The following is a 19,058-nucleotide window of genomic DNA, read 5'->3' on the forward strand; positions in this document are numbered from 1 at the left end:
AATATACACACAGTAAAAAAGATAAGAACAACAGGGCAATATGTGATTGCCTCTGGATGACAGTGCTATGAGACAATTATGGGCATTTTGTTTTATTTTTTCATAATTGATGCATTTCTCAATTTTTAGTATGATGAACTATCTTTATAATTGGAGAAAAAAGCAAGTATTTCAATTTTAGCATGATAGTTATTGCATAGAAGCTCAGAGGAAGGAATTTACTAACCCTGGCCGGGAAACTTTAAGCTAAAATTGACCTCTGGCATTTGGGTTGAGCTTAGAAGGATGCATAAATAGTTCTGTAGGTGAACTAATGAGGCCTGGTTGGGCATACCCGGGTATAGGAGCCACATACATACCCAGAAGCAGAGGGACAAGAGAAGATGTCACTTTTAACAAAACACAAGGTGCTTATCACAGCGGAAAGAGGGGCTACGCCTGGGAGCATGCATGTGCAGAGAACATGTTGTAAGGCCGTAAGGAGAGTGTCACATTGGGGAGGATATTTTATTCTTGGCTCCTTTTTATTGTGTCAACTTCTTTGCCAAAAGCTCTCAACTCAAAGGCTTTCCATCACACTCAGAAGGAAATTCATCCTCCATGCCATGACCTACTTGCACCCTCTGGCCCTGCCTGCTTCCACCATCACTCATATGTTCACTCCAGCCACACTGGCCTCTTGGCTGCTGCTGGAACCCACCAAGCACACATCCCCCGGAGACCTGGGCAGCCGCTGTTCCCTTTGGTCTCTATGCACACCCCCACCCGCCATATGCCATCCAGGGATCAATGACTTTGCTCTTCGCTTCACTCTGGTCCAGTGACACCTCACCAAGGAGGTCTTACCTGACCACCCTGTCACCACAAGCCACCATCATTCTGTATCTTCTCACACCACTTGATGTTTCCACGGCAGTTTCCACTATCCAGCATTGGCATGTATTTATTTATCATCTCTTACTCCCTGTATCACAACTGGCCCTCTCCCCCAACTCCACACACAAAAATCACACTAGAATGAGGGCAGTCACTGCATTCTTCACTGCTGTATCTTTGGCACCTAGAATAGTCTGGCATATGTTGAGAACTCCATATATATTTCTTAACTGAATAGACCTTATACACCACATGGTGGGCAATAAGTGCGGGGATTAAAATCATGGGTTTTGGAGTTAGGAAGAGCTATGTTCAAATCCCACCTCTGATTTTCACAGACCACATGACCTTAGGCAATTCAAATAACTTCTCTCAGCCTCATCTACGAAAGGGGGCTAAACTGTAATTGGGTTGTTTTGCAGGCTAAAGAGGATACTGTACATAAATCCCTTAGCACAGTGCCCATTAGATAGTAAGTAGCAATCAGCCAAAGGTCAGAAGTGTCTAAAAACAAAATTACAACAAATTTTTAAAGATTTTAATTGGCTTTATTTGCAATTTTAGAATCAGGCAACACTTCATTCCAAAAATGGATTAATGGTTCTGCTGAGCTGGGCAGAGGAGATTGGTTTTATAGATAAAGAAAGGCTGAGGAAAGCAGAAACAAAACAAAAAGCAAATTGGTCATGTCAAAGCAACTTTCCTTGTAAAAAAGGTTAAAGCAGAAGGGACTTCCTTATGCTGGCTGGGACTGGTCTGTTTGGGGATTTGGCCATTATCTCTCTCTCTCCTGATTTCTCAGAAGGTCAGATAAACCACTTATTTTCAGCTTGGTGATATGTAACCTTAGCATGAGTGACTCCATTTTGGTTTGGTCTGCTGGGGCCTAATCCAAAACAAAGGCCTCCTGTAAGTTTTGTCCAACACATATGAGCAAGTGGCCAGACTTGCAGCCTAAATCCAACCCACAGAAATGTGAATGACACACCCAGAGATTGGGATAAAAATTAATTGATTTCCTGCACTTAAACATTGGGCATTCTTACATAAATATCTGGTTCTGGAGCTTCTCTTTAGCAACTGGCCCATCTTCTTCAGGGCAGCCATAAGCTGGAACTCAGTAGAGGCTCCCCCTTCAGAGAGGGAAGTGTTGGACAATTTCCATGTTGGCCCAGCCCGCTTCTCTGTGACATCACCTACCTGGTCGCTGTGAGCATGCCTGTTTGCATCCCAGCAATATATGGAGGTAGTAGGGTTGATGTTTTTATGGTTGGCACTTGAACAGCTGCTATTCTCTTTTAGGGTTACCCACCTTTAAATTTTCATGGCCACTAGAGGGCAATACAGATCTATTTTTTTAAATACATGTTCTTAAATATGTGAGTAATTTATATAAATTTACACATGTTCTTAAATATGTGAGTAATTTATATAAATACATATTATATATTTTATGTGCACATATATACAGGGAAGCCTTTTTCTTTTTGATGATGGTGAGGAGAACAATGCTCTGTGCCAGGCCATGCTGACTGTTAACATTGTTAGATGTAAACAGGAGACACCATCAGTCCTTAGCAGAGACCTAAGACCTGAGTAACTTAAGACTCCACCAGGTAGTTACACATGGAGGAGAAGCACAAAGAGATGGTTTTCTTCCCTATGCTTCCAGCCTCCTAGAGCTATGAATTCTAGCATTCACTTACGTAGCACAGGAGGAGTGAGCTAGCAGAAAGTTTAAGAGCAGAGACCATAGGGGTGTACTACTACCCAAGTTCAAATCCTGGCTATGCCACTTAGAAGACATGGGGTTGTAAAAGAAAATAAAACCTCAGGACCCCTAAACTTGTTATGCCCAAGGGACAATTAAGCCTGGGAACTGAGTCATACAACACAGCCATTTGTTTTCCCCCCGAACAGATAGCTGTAATTTCACAACCCTGTATTTTGGTAGAACCAAAAGTGAGTTAACAGCAGAGCTAGGCCTAGACCCAGGTTTTCTAATGCTCACAGGTTTTTTCATGTGTTCCTTTTGGTACAACATGTTGTTGGATAATTTTTAAAGTTAAAGAGTATTCCTGAGAATTTAATTTGAGTCACAATTAAGGATCAGAGCTGCAATTTTTTGTATGAAAATGAGGCACAGCTCACAATCACTATACCAAGAAAATATCTGTAATTGGAACAGCCCACATTTATCAGGTTGAACCATCTGAAGAAATAAAATTTTAGTTACCTGAGCTTTTTGAGTTGCCTCACTGATCCTAGATTTAAAATATTAGTCTGAAATTGCATTACAGTTGTTACAAAGAATAATAGTCTCATGATAATAAAGAAACCCTGCATTGGTAATGAAAATCTGTCCATGTTAATCACCTGCAGTCCTAAGCTTATTTGAAAATGTAGTACTTTAGCTGGGCATGGTGGCTCACGCCTGTAATCCCAACACTTTGGGAGGCCAAGGCAGGCAGATCCCCTGAGGTCAGGAGTTTGAGAACAGCCTGGCCAACATGGCAAAACCCTGTCTCTACTAAAAATACAAAAATTAGCTGGGCGTGGTGGCATGTGCATGTAATCCCAGCTGCTCAGGAAGCTGAGGCAGGAGAATCACTTGAACCCGGGAGGCGGAGGCTGCAGTGAGCTGAGATCACGCCACTGCACTCCAGCCTGGGCAACAGAGTGAGACTCCATCTCAAAAAAAAAAAAAAAAAAAGACAAGATAATGTAGTACTTTAAAAATGACAGATTTTTCAGATATCAAGCTTTATACATTGCATATCATTTCTCCATGGATAAGTCAGAAGCCAAATACATTGCTTTGTGTGTAGACATAATAATATTTATATACAGTATAACTCAAGAAATTCATATCTTCACCCCCTTAATCTAATACAAAAGTTCAAACATTCAGCCTAGGCTCAGTGAGTAGTGTTGGGAAGAATGCATGCAGATGGGAAGCACTGGCGGGTGAATTTCACCAGAGTACTGGAAATAGCATATGAGCTCATAATTGATTACTAACACTTCTCCCTTCTTTCCCAACTTCACCAGCCCAGAAGTTCTTATCAATGAACATTTCATAAAATGTAAATATCCAATCAGTACATTTGTTTCACACAGGCATTAATTGTATTAGGAAATATTTTTTAAAACATTCAGAGAGTTAGAAAGAATAATACAATGAATACTAAGATGCCCTCCAGCTAGGTTGAACAATTAACAGTTTGCCTTATATGTTCTATATATGTATGTAACTTTCCAATTATACTGCTGGACCCATTTTAAAGCATATTATTAACATCATATATCATTTTACCACTAAATATCTCAGCACGCATCTGCAGAAAATAAGGATATTCTCCTGCATAACCACAATGCCATTATCATAACAATTCCCCTTTGACACCTAATATACAATCCTTCTTAAAATTTCAACAGTTGTCCCTAGATCTTTTTTTCCCCCCTCAAAACTGAATCCAGTCAAGGTTCATGTTTTATATTTGGTTATGCTCTTAAATCTTTTAATCTGAAAGAGGATCTGTTTTTTCAATGACATTGACTTGCATTTAAGAGACCAGGTTATTTATGTTATATACAGATTTGCCTGATCATTTCTTCATGGTGACATTTAGCTTGTTTCTCTTTCCTCTATGTTTCCTATAAACTAGATGATAGATCTAAAGCCTTAATTAGATTCAGGTTTAATGTTTTTGGCAGTAATACAGAGACAGCCAAATGCCTAGGCAGATAAAAAGTGGTCCCTAGAGAATCTCCGACATGCCCCATAAGTGTTTACATCAGACGCTTTTGTGCAGATGAGGGAACCTGCCCAGGGCCTTTTCTGCACATGCCCACATGTGCACTGGGAGAACGGGGTGGAGCCATGGGCAGGTGGGAGGAGCCTTGCCTCTTCAGATCCTGTGTAGTGGCCTGGGATTCAATCCGTGAGGTGAGGGGCTTGTTAGCAGGATTGCATCTCGCTTTGCTGATATTTTTTTTTCCCTTTTCACCCAATAAAATCCTGTCCTACTTACCCTTCAATGTGTCCGTGTGCCTAAATTTTCCTGGTCATGTGACAAGAACTAAGGAACAAAATTCTGCAACAATACTTCATAGGCAGTACACAGAGGAATGTCTACTTCATATTGTATCACATTTAGGGGGTGCATAATGTCAGAATGCTCCACTACTGGTGATGCAAAATTTGAGTAGTGTATTCATTATCTCTTATATAACAAATTATGCAAAAACATGGCTTTAAACCACCATAATTATTTAGTATTTTTCATGATTTCTGCAAGTTCTGAATTCAGACAAAGCATAGCTGGAACAGCTTGTCTTTGCTTCTTGATGTCTGGAACCTCAGCAAAATAACTTAAATGAAGGTTGGGAGCTAAAATCATCTGAAGGTTCATTTGCTTACATGACTGGCAGATAGTAATAGCAGTTATGTGAACTCTCCATGTGGCCTTGGCTTTCTCACGACGTCCTGACAGGGTTCTAAGGGCAAGCATCCCAAGAGAGAAAGTGAACCAGATGAAAGCCGTATTGTAAGAGCTAGCCTTAGAAATCATGCAGTGTCGCTTCTCCATTCTGTAGGTTGAAGCAGTTACAAAGATAACCCAGATTCAGACAGAGGGAATAAAGATCCTGCCTCTTGATGGAGGAGTGTTGACATCACACTGAAAGAGCATATGGGAATGGGATACAGAATTCTCCCATCCATCTTTGGAATATGCAATCTGCCCCAAGTAGTGAAAGCCAAATCTCTCCATTTAAAGTTACCGCTCCCCTCTTCTGACTACCTAGTAAAGGCATGGTTTCCTACCAGTGTTTAACCTTATGATTTTAGCATGCATTGATGACCCTTATGTAAATCAATTATTAGGAGTTACAAAAAAGCGATTTTCTAGTTTTACCATTTATTTGACATATATAGCTGGCCTCCTTCTGTAAAGAACAGTTTCCCTTATCCACTTGGGCTATTTGGTTATCCTGAAATATGATTCTAAAAGCAGGATAACTTTTACTTTAATTACCAATGTTCAGAGAAAGAAGTTGTTGTAGAGAGTCCACCAATGCTAACAATTTGGGCTTTCTCTTTTTGGGGGTAATCATAAGGAATGCATATATTTTTATGTGTGTTTAGTCAATTAGTATTATTTTATGTTTATGTTTAAGTTGCTCCTAATTTGGCTAGTGGGAATCAGGTTCTAGTCAGGAAAACAGAAACCACTCTAGGTATTTCAATGGGGGGGAGGGGCAGGGGTAGGAGTCCTTTATTAGCTGGCGACTGAGAGACGGCTAGCCCTCAAAATTCTCTCGGCCCCAAAGAAGGGGCTAGATTTTCTTTTATACTTTGGTTTAGAGAGGGGAGTGGGAGCCTAGCTGTAGCAATCTTACAGAAGTAAAACAGGCAAAAAAAAGTTAAAAAGACAGATGGTTACAGGAAAACAGTTCCAGGTGCAGGGGCTTTAAATCCAATGCAAAGTGATAGGTGCGAGGGCTTTGTGTGCTATCTACCGGACACAAACGCGGGGGCTTAGGGTACTATCACCTGGGTGAATTTCTGGGAACTGTGGACATAGCTTGCCCAGTACCTTATTGGTTAATTGTACTCTTTGGTGTGCTGGGTGTCAGCTTGCACAAGTTAAGTCCTTGAGGAAGGGGTTGGGTAAGGAGCCCTTGATGTCTTGCAAATGAAGGAGCCAAAAGGAGTCCGTCCAGCTTTCTCAGCTAAGGGAGGGTCTATTCATATTAAAACAAGGTAAGGTATCACATTCCCCACTTATGTTTTTGGGGAATCAAATCATTGATTCCTCTGTTATAACAAGGGGGTTATATTGGGTTTTAAGATACACAAGCTTGACAGAAGCTATGCGTTGCTTTATAAAGTTAAGAAACCAATTTAATATACATGGCCTGAAGACTAAGCCTAACAGTAGGAGGAGAAAGGGGGCTAGCTAGCCTAGTGATTAAAGTAGTCAGCCATGGATTCTAGTTAAACATACTTTGGTACCAAGGGGTGCTATTTTCCTATGTTTGCTGGCATTTATCTAGATTTTTTGAATGGCGAACATAGTTTTAACATTAAATCTCGAGATATAAAGCCTTAATCTCTATGACAGGTCATAATACCATTGAGCTGAACCAGGGTTACAGACAGTTATAGTAAGAGGGTCACAATTTTTCATAGTACACTGTCTAGGATAGGAAGTGTGAGTTATGGAGAGGGTTGAGGACCAAGTGATCCTCTAGGGCAAGTGGCTAGGGTCACACAAACCCAGTGAGGGCAGAAAAATTGATAAGAATCATGACAACTAGAGTCAGGGTGATTTTTAGGACAGAGGTAAAAGTTAACGCTCTGGAGTCCTTTTTTTTTTTCACTTTTAGAGTTTTTACATCCAGTCTGTCTTCCTGTGTGTCCGAACCCTGTAGCAAGGTTGACGTTCCCCGCTTCTATGACCGGCAGGTTGCATTGTTCTTCAAGGGTATGGGCAGGCTCTGGGAACAAAGCACATAAACCGACTGCAAAAGAGACTTTCTTGGAGGTTCCTGACTTCCAAGTAGTGTTTGCAAATACACGTTCTGGCGTGAAAGAAGTGAGGAGAAAAGGATAGGAAGGCGCGGAGGGCATAACAGGTGGAAATAAGAGAGGTAAATAAAAAGAATTAATCTAATGGCTTCACTCGACTTAGGTGCAGTTTTAAGGGGCCTGGCCTAGGCTTGGGGACCTATGTTTCTTGTGGGGCTCTGTTGGCCTTTTTTGATGCAAGAGTGATGAATCTAAGCAGGAATGCCGTCCACTTTCAGAGCTGTCGGCGTGGTGAGGATGACAGTATGAGGTCCTTTCTAAGCAGGCGTGAGTTCTTCTTTCTGGAACTTTTTAACACCAGGTCACCCGGCTGGAACGAGTGGCAGGGCCCCGTCTGGTCAGCAACTGGATTGGGATGAGCTCCCCGGACAAGTGGCTGGATGATATCTCGTACCTGTTGGAGAGACTGTAGGTACTGTAATAAATTAGCTGGTGAGATTTCTGCTAAATGGGTATACTTTAGCTTAGGCAAGATAGGCGGAGCCCTCCTATACATGGTTTCAAAAGGTGAAAACCCAGCCCGGTAAGGAATGCATCTTACTTTAAGAAGGGTTAAAGGAAGGAGTCTTACCTAATTTTTACCGGTCTCTAAGATCAATTTTATAAGAGTATCTTTTAGGGTGCGATTCATGCATTCTACCCATCCAGAGCTCTGGGGTCGATAGGCACAATGGAGCTTCCATTGAATGTTTAATGCCTTACTGACTGACTGAGCTATGGACGAGGTGAAGGCCAGTCCATTATCAGACCCTATGGCAGCAGGCAGCCCATGTCGAGGGATGATTTCATTGAGTGAAAACCTAACTACCGTGGTGGCAGTCTCATTTTTGGTGGCAAATGCCTCAGTCTATACAGAAAAGGTGTCTACTAGTACCAGAAGGTATTTGTACCTTGTCTGGTGTCGTTTTATTTCTGTAAAGTCAATTTCCCACCTTTCTCCTTGCAAGTCTCCCCAGAGGCAGTCGCTTGAGCTGGGTTTAAGACCTTGCTTTGTGTTTACCTGGGCACAAGCCGTACACTGGAGAGCTGCTTGGTTAACTAAGTCCTGAAGGTGGGGGATCTTGAAATGGCTCCTTAGAAGCTGGGCCAGTTTTACTCCTCCTTCCTGATTTTTACTGGCCTGAAGATCCGAGCCTGCTTTTCCTCCTCTGGGGAATATCCTGGGTGATCTGGCAAGTCAGCTTGCGGAAAGGACACTGCAGACAGCAGGGTCAGAGGTGCGACTGGGAGTCAGCTGCCTCCCGGGCTGCAGAGTCTGCTCTTCGGTTACCATGGGCAATGGCTGTGTCTTCTTTTTGATGTCCTTTGCAGTGAATTACAGCCACCTGTTGAGGGAGCCAAACAGCTTCAAGCAGGGCGAAAATTTCTTCTTAGTTTTTGATAGCCTTTCCTGCTGAGGTGAGTAGCCCACGCTCTTGGTAGATGGCTCCATGTATATGCACAGTAGCAAAAGCATACCTGCTGTCAGTGTAAGTGTTAATACGTTTGTCCTTACTCATCAGAGAGCCTGAGTGGGAGCGACCAATTCAGCTTTTTGTGCCGAGGTACCTGCTGGCAATGCCTGAGTCTACAGTTTTCCGTCTCCACAGTAACAGCCGCACCAGCCTTTCGTACTCCTTGTTTAAGGAAGCTGCTACTGTCTGTAAACACGGTGGCATCCGCCTCCTTTAAAGGCACATCTTGGAGATAGTCTCTAACAGTTCCTGGCAGTCATGGACAGAAGTGGTGAAGTCTGGATCAGGGAGAAAAGTAGCTGGATTTAAACCTTGTGGGAGAGAAAGTTAAACAAGGCCGATCTAACGGTAAACTCTGATACTGCAGGATGTGAGCATTTGACATCCATTTGCCAGAAGCACTTTGCTGTAAAGTCTCTATGGCATGAGGAGCTGTAAGGGTTAAATTTTGACCTAGAGTCAGTTTATCAGTCTCCCGAACCAGGCTTGCTGTGGCTGCTACGGCCCGCAGACAACTTGGCCACCTGGAGGCCACTGGGTCCAGTCTTTTAGATAAATAGGCGACTGGGCATCGCCATGGCCCTCCACTGTGGCGGTCACTGTGGGCTCCCAGGAGCCAAGTGAGAGGGAGCCCCGGCCGTTTTAATCATCAGATTCCTCTGCTGCAAGGAGGGTGAGGACCTTTGTGGGGAAAATAAAGAGAGATCAGATTGTTACTCTGTCTATGTAGAAAGAAGTAGACATAAGAAACTCCATTTTGTTCTGTACTAAGAGAAATTCTTCTGCCTTGAGATGCTGTTAATCTGTAACCCTAGCCTCAACCCTGTACTTGCAGAGACATGTGCTGTGTTGACTCAAGGTTTAATGGATTTAGGGCTGTGCAGGGGGTGCTTTGTTAAAAATGTGTTTGAAGGCAGTATGCTTGGTAAAAGTCATTGCCATTCTCTAATCTCGAGTACCCAGGGACACAATGCACTGCAGAAGGCTGCAGGGACCTCTGCCCAGGAAAGCCAGGTATTGTCCAAGGTTTCTCCCCATGTGACAGCCTGAGATATGGCCTTGTGGGAAGGGAAAGACCTGACCATCCCCCAGCGCAACACTCGTAAAGGGTCTGTGCTGAGGAGGATTAGTGAAAGAGGAAGAAGGCCTCTTTGCAGTTGAGATAAGAGGAAGTCATCTGTCTCCTGCTCGTCCCTGGGAATGGAATGTCTCAGTGTAAAACCCAATCATACATTCGATTTACTGAGATAGGAGAAAACTGTCTTATGGCTGGAGGTGAGACATGCTGGCGGCAATACTGCTCTTTAATGCACCAAGATGTTTGTGTAAAGTCAAACATAAATCTGGCCTATGTGCACATCAAGGCACAGTACCTTTCCTCAAACTTATTTATGACACAGAGATCTTTGTTCACATGTTTTCCTGCTGACCCTCTCCCCACCATTACCCCTATAGTCCTGCCACATCCTCCTCTCCGAGATGGAAGAGATAGTGATCAATAAATACTGAGGGAACTCAGAGACCAGGACCTGCGCAGGTCCTCCGTATGCTGAGCACTGGTCCCCTGGGCCCACTGTTCTTTCTCTATACTTTGTGTCTTCTTTTCTCACTTTCTTATCCCACCTGACGAGGAACACTCACAGGTGTGGAGGGGCTGGCCCCCTTCAGACGTTTTTCTTTTCTGGTTTCTCCTCTGGCTTTAATGGGCATTCTTTTTTCCTCTGGTTTAAATGGGCATTCTTTTTTCCAGTGTCCTATCTGCTTGCAATAAGCGCATTGGTTTTTCTGTGGGGGAGCCTGCTCACTTTTCTGGCCTTTCTGATGTGGACCCGGGGTCCCCTGGCTAGTGTTCTGTGATGGGGGCCTTTCCTTTCTGGCTTCCTGGATGGCCGCCACTAAGATTTTTGGTTGTCTTTTGGATGCTTCATCAGCAGCCTTTTCAGCTGCCTGAGCTGCCTGTTTTTGTTTCTTGAACTCTTGATTGTCAAAAACTCTCTGGGCTACTTCTAAAAGCTGGCTAATGATCATTCCAGCAAATCTTTCCAGTTTTTGTAATTTTTTTCTAATATCAGAGGCTGCCTGAGCCACAAATGCCAAATTAATACCACGGCTCTTCTCGGGAGTCACCGGGTCAAAAAGGGTGCAAATCCAATAGGCCTCCTGGAGGCATTCTAAAAATGCTCCAGGTTACTCATCGGGCCCCCGGACAACTTCAGTTGTCTTAGACAGATTCATGGTTTTCGAGCAGTTCCCTTGATACCCGCAAAGAGATACTGGTGAAAATTATCCAACGCTCTCTTCCCACCTGAGGAGTTCGGATCTCAATCAGGCCGGGTAGAGGGAAAAACGGGCTTCCCCCTGCGGTCTACCGGCTGATGTAAGGAAATACTTTCTGGCTTCTCTTCGGATACAATCCCTCTCTTCAGAGGTAAAGAGGGTTAAAAGGAGTTGTTGACAGTCATCCCAGGTGGGCTGATGGGTCCAGAGCAAAGGCTCCATCAGTGAGGTCAAGACCTGGGGCTTTTCAGAAAAGGAGGGATTATGAGCCTTCCAGTTGTACAGGTCAGAAGTAGAGAAGGGGACCAAGAATGGAGCCGAGCTCTCATCACCCAGAGGGACTTGTGCCTCTCTCAGCAGGAGGAGGAGGGCTACCTTCTCCTGCCGTGGCCTCAATCAGGAGGCAATAGGCAGAGAGCCCACAGGGGACGTAGTCGAGGAGACAAGGGAAGATTCTAAGGGAGCAGGAGGGTTATAAGGCGGCAGAACTGGGTGAGGGAGATTTCCTCTTCTTCAGAAGGAGGCAATACAGGAGGAGCCGAGCCGGCTGAGGGTCGAGGTCTGGCTCAAAAGGACCTTGGAGGTAGGATTAGGAATGGCGCATGAGTGGAGCCATGGACGAGGGCTCCGGACCAAACTCAGCCATTGATCAACGTAGGGAAACTGATCGGGGTGACTGGGAATTCCAGCAACAACCCGCCACACAGCCTGAACAATTGCGAGGTTCAGTGACCCAGCTCCAAACTTTGGCCATTCTACTTCACAGAGCGTCCAGAGTTTGCCTTTTTTAAGGCGGACCCCACAATCCTCTGAGAAGCCTAGAGAGAAATTTTGTAACATACATTGGAGAGGGCTCCAATCTTTATGAGACTGGGAAGAAGAGTTTCCTATTCTGGAGGCAGTTTAACAAGGTTTGAGCAGAGATATTAAACCCAGCACGGACAGAGAAATTCATGACCTGGGGGGCTGGAGTATCGGAAGAACAGAAGCATCACTACCAAAAGAAGTAGGAAAACAGCTATAGCCAGTGCTTCTTGCCACATAAGGTGTTTCCTTAAGCTCCGAGATTTAGGGAGAAGACAAGAGATGGGTACGAGGCTAGTAGGACCTATGTGATCCCCCTCTCCTTTCTGACTTATAGCCTAAATATTTTTGGTGTCTCCACAACTCGAAGGCAAAAAGTTCAAACTTTGCTCTTTCTTTTAAGGGTTTTAGGAGGGAGAGCAGAGCCAAGTCTTGGAGGCGCTGGACTTGCTGTGGCACAGGAAAATGGGATGTGCGGAGTAAGGGATGGGGATGAGGAGGAAAGGGGCCACTTGGATCTTTTCAGGCTGGGAGGAGCCGTGCTGGGCAGTGCGGGGTTGCCAGGACGACTCCGCGGTCCCCCGCCCCGCCTTCAGGCCTTGACAGGCACTGCAAGCCCTGCTCAGAAGTCCGGCCAGGGGTCAAGGTCACCGCAGCAGGCCGGGGCCCTGCGTTCTAAGCCAGGTGCGGATAGGCTGGTGCCCGGGGAAGTCAGGGGCTTTGACGCCTGAAGGTGCAGGAGCCCGGCGCCAGCAGGGGTCCCTGGGGGAGGGGGTCTGGCGCCGTCCCCTCCCACTCCTCGCCTTCAGGTCCGGGAGACCCTGCCGCGGAGGGGCGCCTGGCCCCTGGGCCTGGCAACCCGAAGAGACACGCCTGAAACCTTCGGTGTTAGAAAATCTGCACTCAGGAGTTTGAAGAAGTCCTTGCCTAGTTGGGCAATATCGACGACCTGACATACGAAAGTTAGACACCAGACAGGACAATAGACACTAAACAGGACAATAGACACTGGGGTATATAAACAATTATGACAATTTTTATAGACAGACAAGGGGAGGGGGTCCCATGATGGAATCAGTCAGATGCCCGCCTGGCTGCTCCCCGTGAGGGGACTTAGGCTCCTCTTAGCATTGGCAGGCGGTATAAACCTCCGGCTCGGATCGAGCTATGCCCGATGCTGCCTTAAGCCTTATGAGGTCACCACGGAACCGCAGGTGAGGGCCCACTGGAACTCCGTAGCTTTCATGGTGGAGCTACAAACTGGAAATTCAAGCGCAAGCCCTTGAAGTCCACATTCACGCACTCACTCACACAGAGTTTATAACAGTTTTCTTATTCCCATTCTAAAACAGAGGTCTCCGGGAAACCTGAACGAGAGAAGGAGAAGAGATAGAGAAAGAGGGAGGGAGAGAAAAAGAGAGACTAGTCTTAACAGAGAGGCCGGCCTGCCAGAAACCGGGACTCTGTTCTCCAGCATCCTAGAACGTGGGCAGTGTCAAGGGAGGGCCCTCGTCAGGGCTGCTTCCCCCTCAGAGAGTCAGCTCTGACTTACCTTCCTGGGACCAGAAACTGAGGACTCAGGAGTTGAATTTTTGCGGGCATACACCAGTGGTCGATCCATTCCCCTCCGGAAGACGGGGTCTTCTGGGGCCCTGGAATGTCTTCAGGTGGCGCCTCCCCTATAAGTCCGCCGTCTGTCCGGGGGAGCCTGGAACGAGTCCAGCTCTTGCCCAGTGGCGAATATCTCGCTGGGGCCTCCAAATGTTGTAACCAAGCGAGTTATAGAGAAACACTACACTTTGAAATTAATTCAGGAGTTCTTTATTAGCTGGCGACTGAGAGACGGCTAGCCCTCAAAATTCTCTCGGCCCCAAAGAAGGGGCTAGATTTTCTTTTATACTTTGGTTTAGAGAGGGCAGGGGGAGCCTAGCTGTAGCAATCTTACAGAAGTAAAACAGGCAAAAAAAGTTAAAAAGACAAATGGTTACAGGAAAACAAACAGTTCCAGGTGCAGGGGCTTTAAATCCATCGCAAGGTGATAGGTGCGAGGGCTTTGGGTGCTATCTACCGGACACAAACGCGGGGGGCTTAGGGTACTATCACCCAGGCGAATTTCTGGGAACTGTGGACATAGCTTACCTTATTGGCTAATTGCACTCTTTGATGTGCTGGGAGTCAGCTTGCACAAGTTAAGTCCTTGAGGAAGGGGGTGGGTAAGGAGCCCTTGATGTCTTGCAAATGAAGGAGCCAAATGGAGTCCATCCGGCTTTCTCAGCTAAGGGAGAGTCTGTTCATATTAAAACAAGGTAAGGTATCACATAGTGAAGTGACGAAGAGGTTAGAGCAAGACACTACTACTATACTAATGTGGCAGGCCGGGTCTCACTAAGGCAGGCCTCAATAACAACTGTTTCAGCACTGACTGAGTGGCTACATTAAATATTAAAAGCTGAAAGAGCTAGTACCCTTACACAAGGCTAGAATGTAACAAAAGCCCACCAACAGTTTTGCCCAGGCTTTTCCTGTACCTTAAAGCGTGATTAAACAGGTTTTATTGTGAGTCTAAAGAAACTCCCCAGGCCTCCACAAATGAGTTTATTGGGGGTCTGAAGAAACTCCCCAAACCTCCATGATTTAGCAGGAGACAAGATAAAGGTAATTACCCCAGCACCTGACCCATTTAGATTAAGCAAATTTACTGAAGCTCCAGAGGAAGGTCTTCAAGACTCAGACCTTAGGTATAGATTAAAAGAAGTTAATCACTTATGTCTTTAGATGAATACACGCTTACATATAGACATACAGCTTAGAAGGTATATAAGCTCTGGAAAACTTTGTAATTTTGAGTTTGTCTGGTGATAATTTCCAGGCCTTCTCCCTGTAACTGGTTGCAGAAATAAAAACTCTCTTCCTCCCCAGTCCATCTGCATCTCATTATTGGGCCACGAGAAATAGCAGCCTGGTCCTCAGTGTGGTCTGGGAGCACTAAGACAGAAGGGATTATGGGAGAAAGTGGTATCACTAGAGGCTATTTGCCAGGCCATCCAGATAAATCTACAACTATAGTTTCAACCTACAGAGTGGAGAATTACACTGCATGATTTCCCGTTGCCCAATGGGAAATGGAACCACAAAAAGAGGGCTGGTTGGAGTAGTCAGTGCCACAGAGGAGACACAGCCTGCCAAGGATACCAACCCAAAGCAAAGCGAGAGAGCGTGAAATTTCTGGCTTCTCCCCCTCTCCAACATACCAGTCTTCCACTAGCACTTCCTATTGGCTAAACCCAGCCAGAAGCCATTTGGTAAGGGAGATTGAAAAACTAGTTCCTTGCAAATCACAGCAGAGAAATAGGTGGCTGATGATACCAGTTCCTGATGCTACTCCCTACACCACATCCATGGCTCCTGCTCCATAGACAGGATCTGGATGGGGCAGCTGGTGAAAAACAGTTCCTCCTTTTCCCCCAGCTCCTACTCCATACTACAGAGGTTCAGTCCACAGGGGGTGGAAGCAAGTCTCAAAGACTGGCAATACCCTGCCCCTGCCAAGGGGCTTGACTGCAACTGAATCAGATTGTAGAGCAATTTGTGCCCCAGGGCACTGTCAAGAACAATAGACCAATCACCTAGCAATTAGTGGAGGCTAACAGCCAGGTGAGATATCAACAGAGGCAGACCTGCCAGAAGCTTAATGGGAAGATCAGGAAAGAAGATAGTCAAATCAGTGAACTAGCTCAGCCAAGTCACTGCAGCTGTTATACATGTGTTCAAAGACCTAAAGGGAAGCATGTTTAAAGGAAGCCTAGTGACAATGTCTCATCAAATACAGAATATCAATACAAAGATAGGAATTGTAAGAAAGAACCAAATGAAAATTCTGGAATTTAAAAGCACAAAAACAGGAACCAAAGAAAGAATCGGCAAACTTGAAGATAGATCAATAGAGATCATATATTGGAAGAATACAGAGAAAGAATAGAAATAATAGGAGGGAAAATAAAGACAAATGAGCAGAGCTTCAGAGAAAAGCGGGACACCATTAAGTGCACCAACATATTTGTAATGCAAGTACAGGAGTGGAGAGAAAGTGTAACACCAAAAGGTTCTTGCCTTAGCCACGCCAAAGAATTGGTGTGGCGGCAGCCTGCGGCAAGAGAGGGACACTGATCGGACCGAGAGAAAAAAAAAGCTGTAGGCTTTATTGAGCAGTGACAGTACAAAGCTTCCACAGCGTGGAAGGGGTCCCAAACAAGTAGCCAGTGTTAGATTTTTCGATCACCTTTTAAACTCTTTAAGGCGGGAAATACATGCTGCGGGAAGATGTTACCAGAGCGAGAAACAAAGACAATGAAGATGTCTCAGATCTTGAGGAAAACCGTAATTGTAACTTAAGTTTTATCTACTTTATGACCTTGCAGCGACATGGCAAAAGAGACAGGATCTCACAGGAGTTTACAAATTGTGTTTACAAGGAATTGGAACTGGGAGCATAGATACGGTCTGCCTCTGCGGGTCACAGAAAAACAGGCTTTTAACATTCCTTTTAGTTTCAGGGGAGAGGGAAGGGAGAGAGGGAGAGAGGACACAGGGAAGCTTACATCAAAATTTTCGTTGTTTATAGCTTTCTTGGGGAAGAAAACACAGGCACAAATTCTGATGTTAGGAATATTTTAAGCATATATCTTCAATAGTATTCATCCAGGACCAAAGTAAGTCCTGATGCAGGAAATGAGTGAGTTTCACAGCTTTCTGAGCCCCTACTCGACCCAGGAAGCCCAACTGGCACCTCCTCTGAAAAGGAGCACGCACACACACACACACACAAATTAAAAGAAATAGCTGAAAACTTCCCAAATTTAATTAAAAACCATTAATTTGTGTATCAAGAAGCTCAGAGAACTCCAAGTAGGACAAATACAAGACCATCAACATCCAAGTATATCATAATCAAAATGTTGAAAGACAAAAAAATCTTGTCTCCCTAAGTTGTGGCAGGCCAGGTCTCACTAACGCAGGCCTCCATAATAACTGTTTCAGTACTGAGTGGTTAAGTTGAATATTAAAAGCTAGTGCCCTTATACAAAGGCTGGGATGTAACAAAAGCCCACCAAGAGTTTTGCCTTGGCCTTTCCTGGGCCTTAAAGCATGACAAAATAACGAAGCAATTCTTAATAGGACCCATTTAGGATTAAGCAAGTTTTACTGTGGGTCTGAAGAAACTCCCCAGGCCTCCACAAACAAATTTATTGGGGGTGTGAAGGAACTCCCCAAACCTCTGTGATTTAGCAGGAGACAAGATAAGGCTAATTACCCCAGCACCTGGACCCATTTAGATTAAGTAAATTTACTGAGGCTCCAGAGGAAGGTCCTCAGGACTCAGACCTTCTGGGAACATAGTGACTATTCATGAAGTGATTGCTACCATCGTTTCTTTCAGGAAATCTCTACCTCAACAGCAGGTTTGAGCCCTCTCCTTCCCTCTAAGCAGCGGCCTCCCTTGCACAGCCCCTGAGACAAGAAACCCTATCTTATCCCTTCCATAGCAGCTTACACCCAGGGGACCCTTGCCCAACAGGTAGTCTTCCGGGAGGAGGTTGGCAGTATGTTTAAACCACAGTCCACAGGATCCACAGCAAGACGCTTTAAGCGGATGAGTCCATGTGCTGTTCAGACATCTGGCAGGAACTTGCCCTGCCAAAGATGGGATGCAGGCCGTCCTTGTACTAGCTCCCCTCTCTCCTCTCCTCTATATCACACTGTAGTGTCACTGTCACTGGGCACTTTATCAAGCTTGGTGGCTGAACAGACATCGTGTTAATGGTGGAGGGTGTCCAGGTTCTTGGCATCTTGAACAAAGAATTGGACAAAATGCACAAAGCAAGGAAGGAATAAATAGTTTTATTGAAAATGAAAGTACACTCCACAGTGTGGGAGCGGGCCTGAACATAGGGACTCAAAGGCCCCATAACAGAATTTTGGGGAGTTTACATACCCTCTACTTGGGGTATGCCCTATGTAAATGAAGAGCATGAAGTGATAGTCATTTACTTGGCCTACGCCCTATGGAGAGGATATTTCCTGTCATAGCTGAAGTGTGAATCAGCCTTATGTTCCTTGCCTCCAGACCACATTTTCCTGCCTCAATTGGGCTGGTTTTTAGGATATCCATCTCCCTTTAATTGCACTCTCAAGTTTCACCAGTACTTCTCTCACCTCCTACCCCCAAGTGGAGTCAGCAAGGGCAACCAGGTGACTGCCGTGATTATCTTGTTACAGAAGATAAGAAGACTGCGGTTCTAAGAGATTAACTAACTAAAGCTTGTACTGCGTGTCAGTAGCATATCCAGGATTTGAACTCTGGTTAGCCTTCTCACCCCAAAGTCCATTACACTGCCTCAATAAATGTCTCTTACATACATATATTTACTAATAAGATTGTGTAATGAAATTTCATTAATAAAAATGAGTGGGGTTTCAAAACAGATTGCTTTATGTCAGGTTGCTTTATGTCATAAAGCAAAACAGATTGCTTTATGTCCCCAAAACGTATTTCATGGAGCATTAGTATGCCCAGAGATATGAATATGTATTCCTCAGAAATAATGAAAGAGGTAATGGAAGTAACTCTCCACAAGTAGAATGTGTGCTCCACTACACAGCCTGTCTCTGTTGGAGATTTAGAAAATAAATGGGTAAGATGAAGGACTTCAGAAGTCATGCAATAATAAAATCTGCTTATCTTTACTTAAGCACATCCCACACTCTTATAACCACAGAACCCTTATTAAAACCATCTATGGGCTGGGGTGCGGTGGCTCACACCTATAATCCCAACACTTTGGGAGGCCGAGGGTGATTGCTTTAGCCCAGGAGTTCAAGACTAGCCTGGGCAACATAGCAAGACTCTGTCTCTACAAAAAATACAAAAAAAAAAAAAAAGCCAGGCATGGTGGCATGCACCTGTTTGGGAGGCTGAGGTGGGAGGATGGCTTCAACCTGGGAGGTGGAGGCAGTGAACCAATATCACACCACTGTACTCCAGCCTGGACATC

Source organism: Symphalangus syndactylus, chromosome 1 (genome assembly GCF_028878055.3).
Source record: "Symphalangus syndactylus isolate Jambi chromosome 1, NHGRI_mSymSyn1-v2.1_pri, whole genome shotgun sequence".
Taxonomy (NCBI): Eukaryota; Metazoa; Chordata; class Mammalia; order Primates; family Hylobatidae; genus Symphalangus; species Symphalangus syndactylus.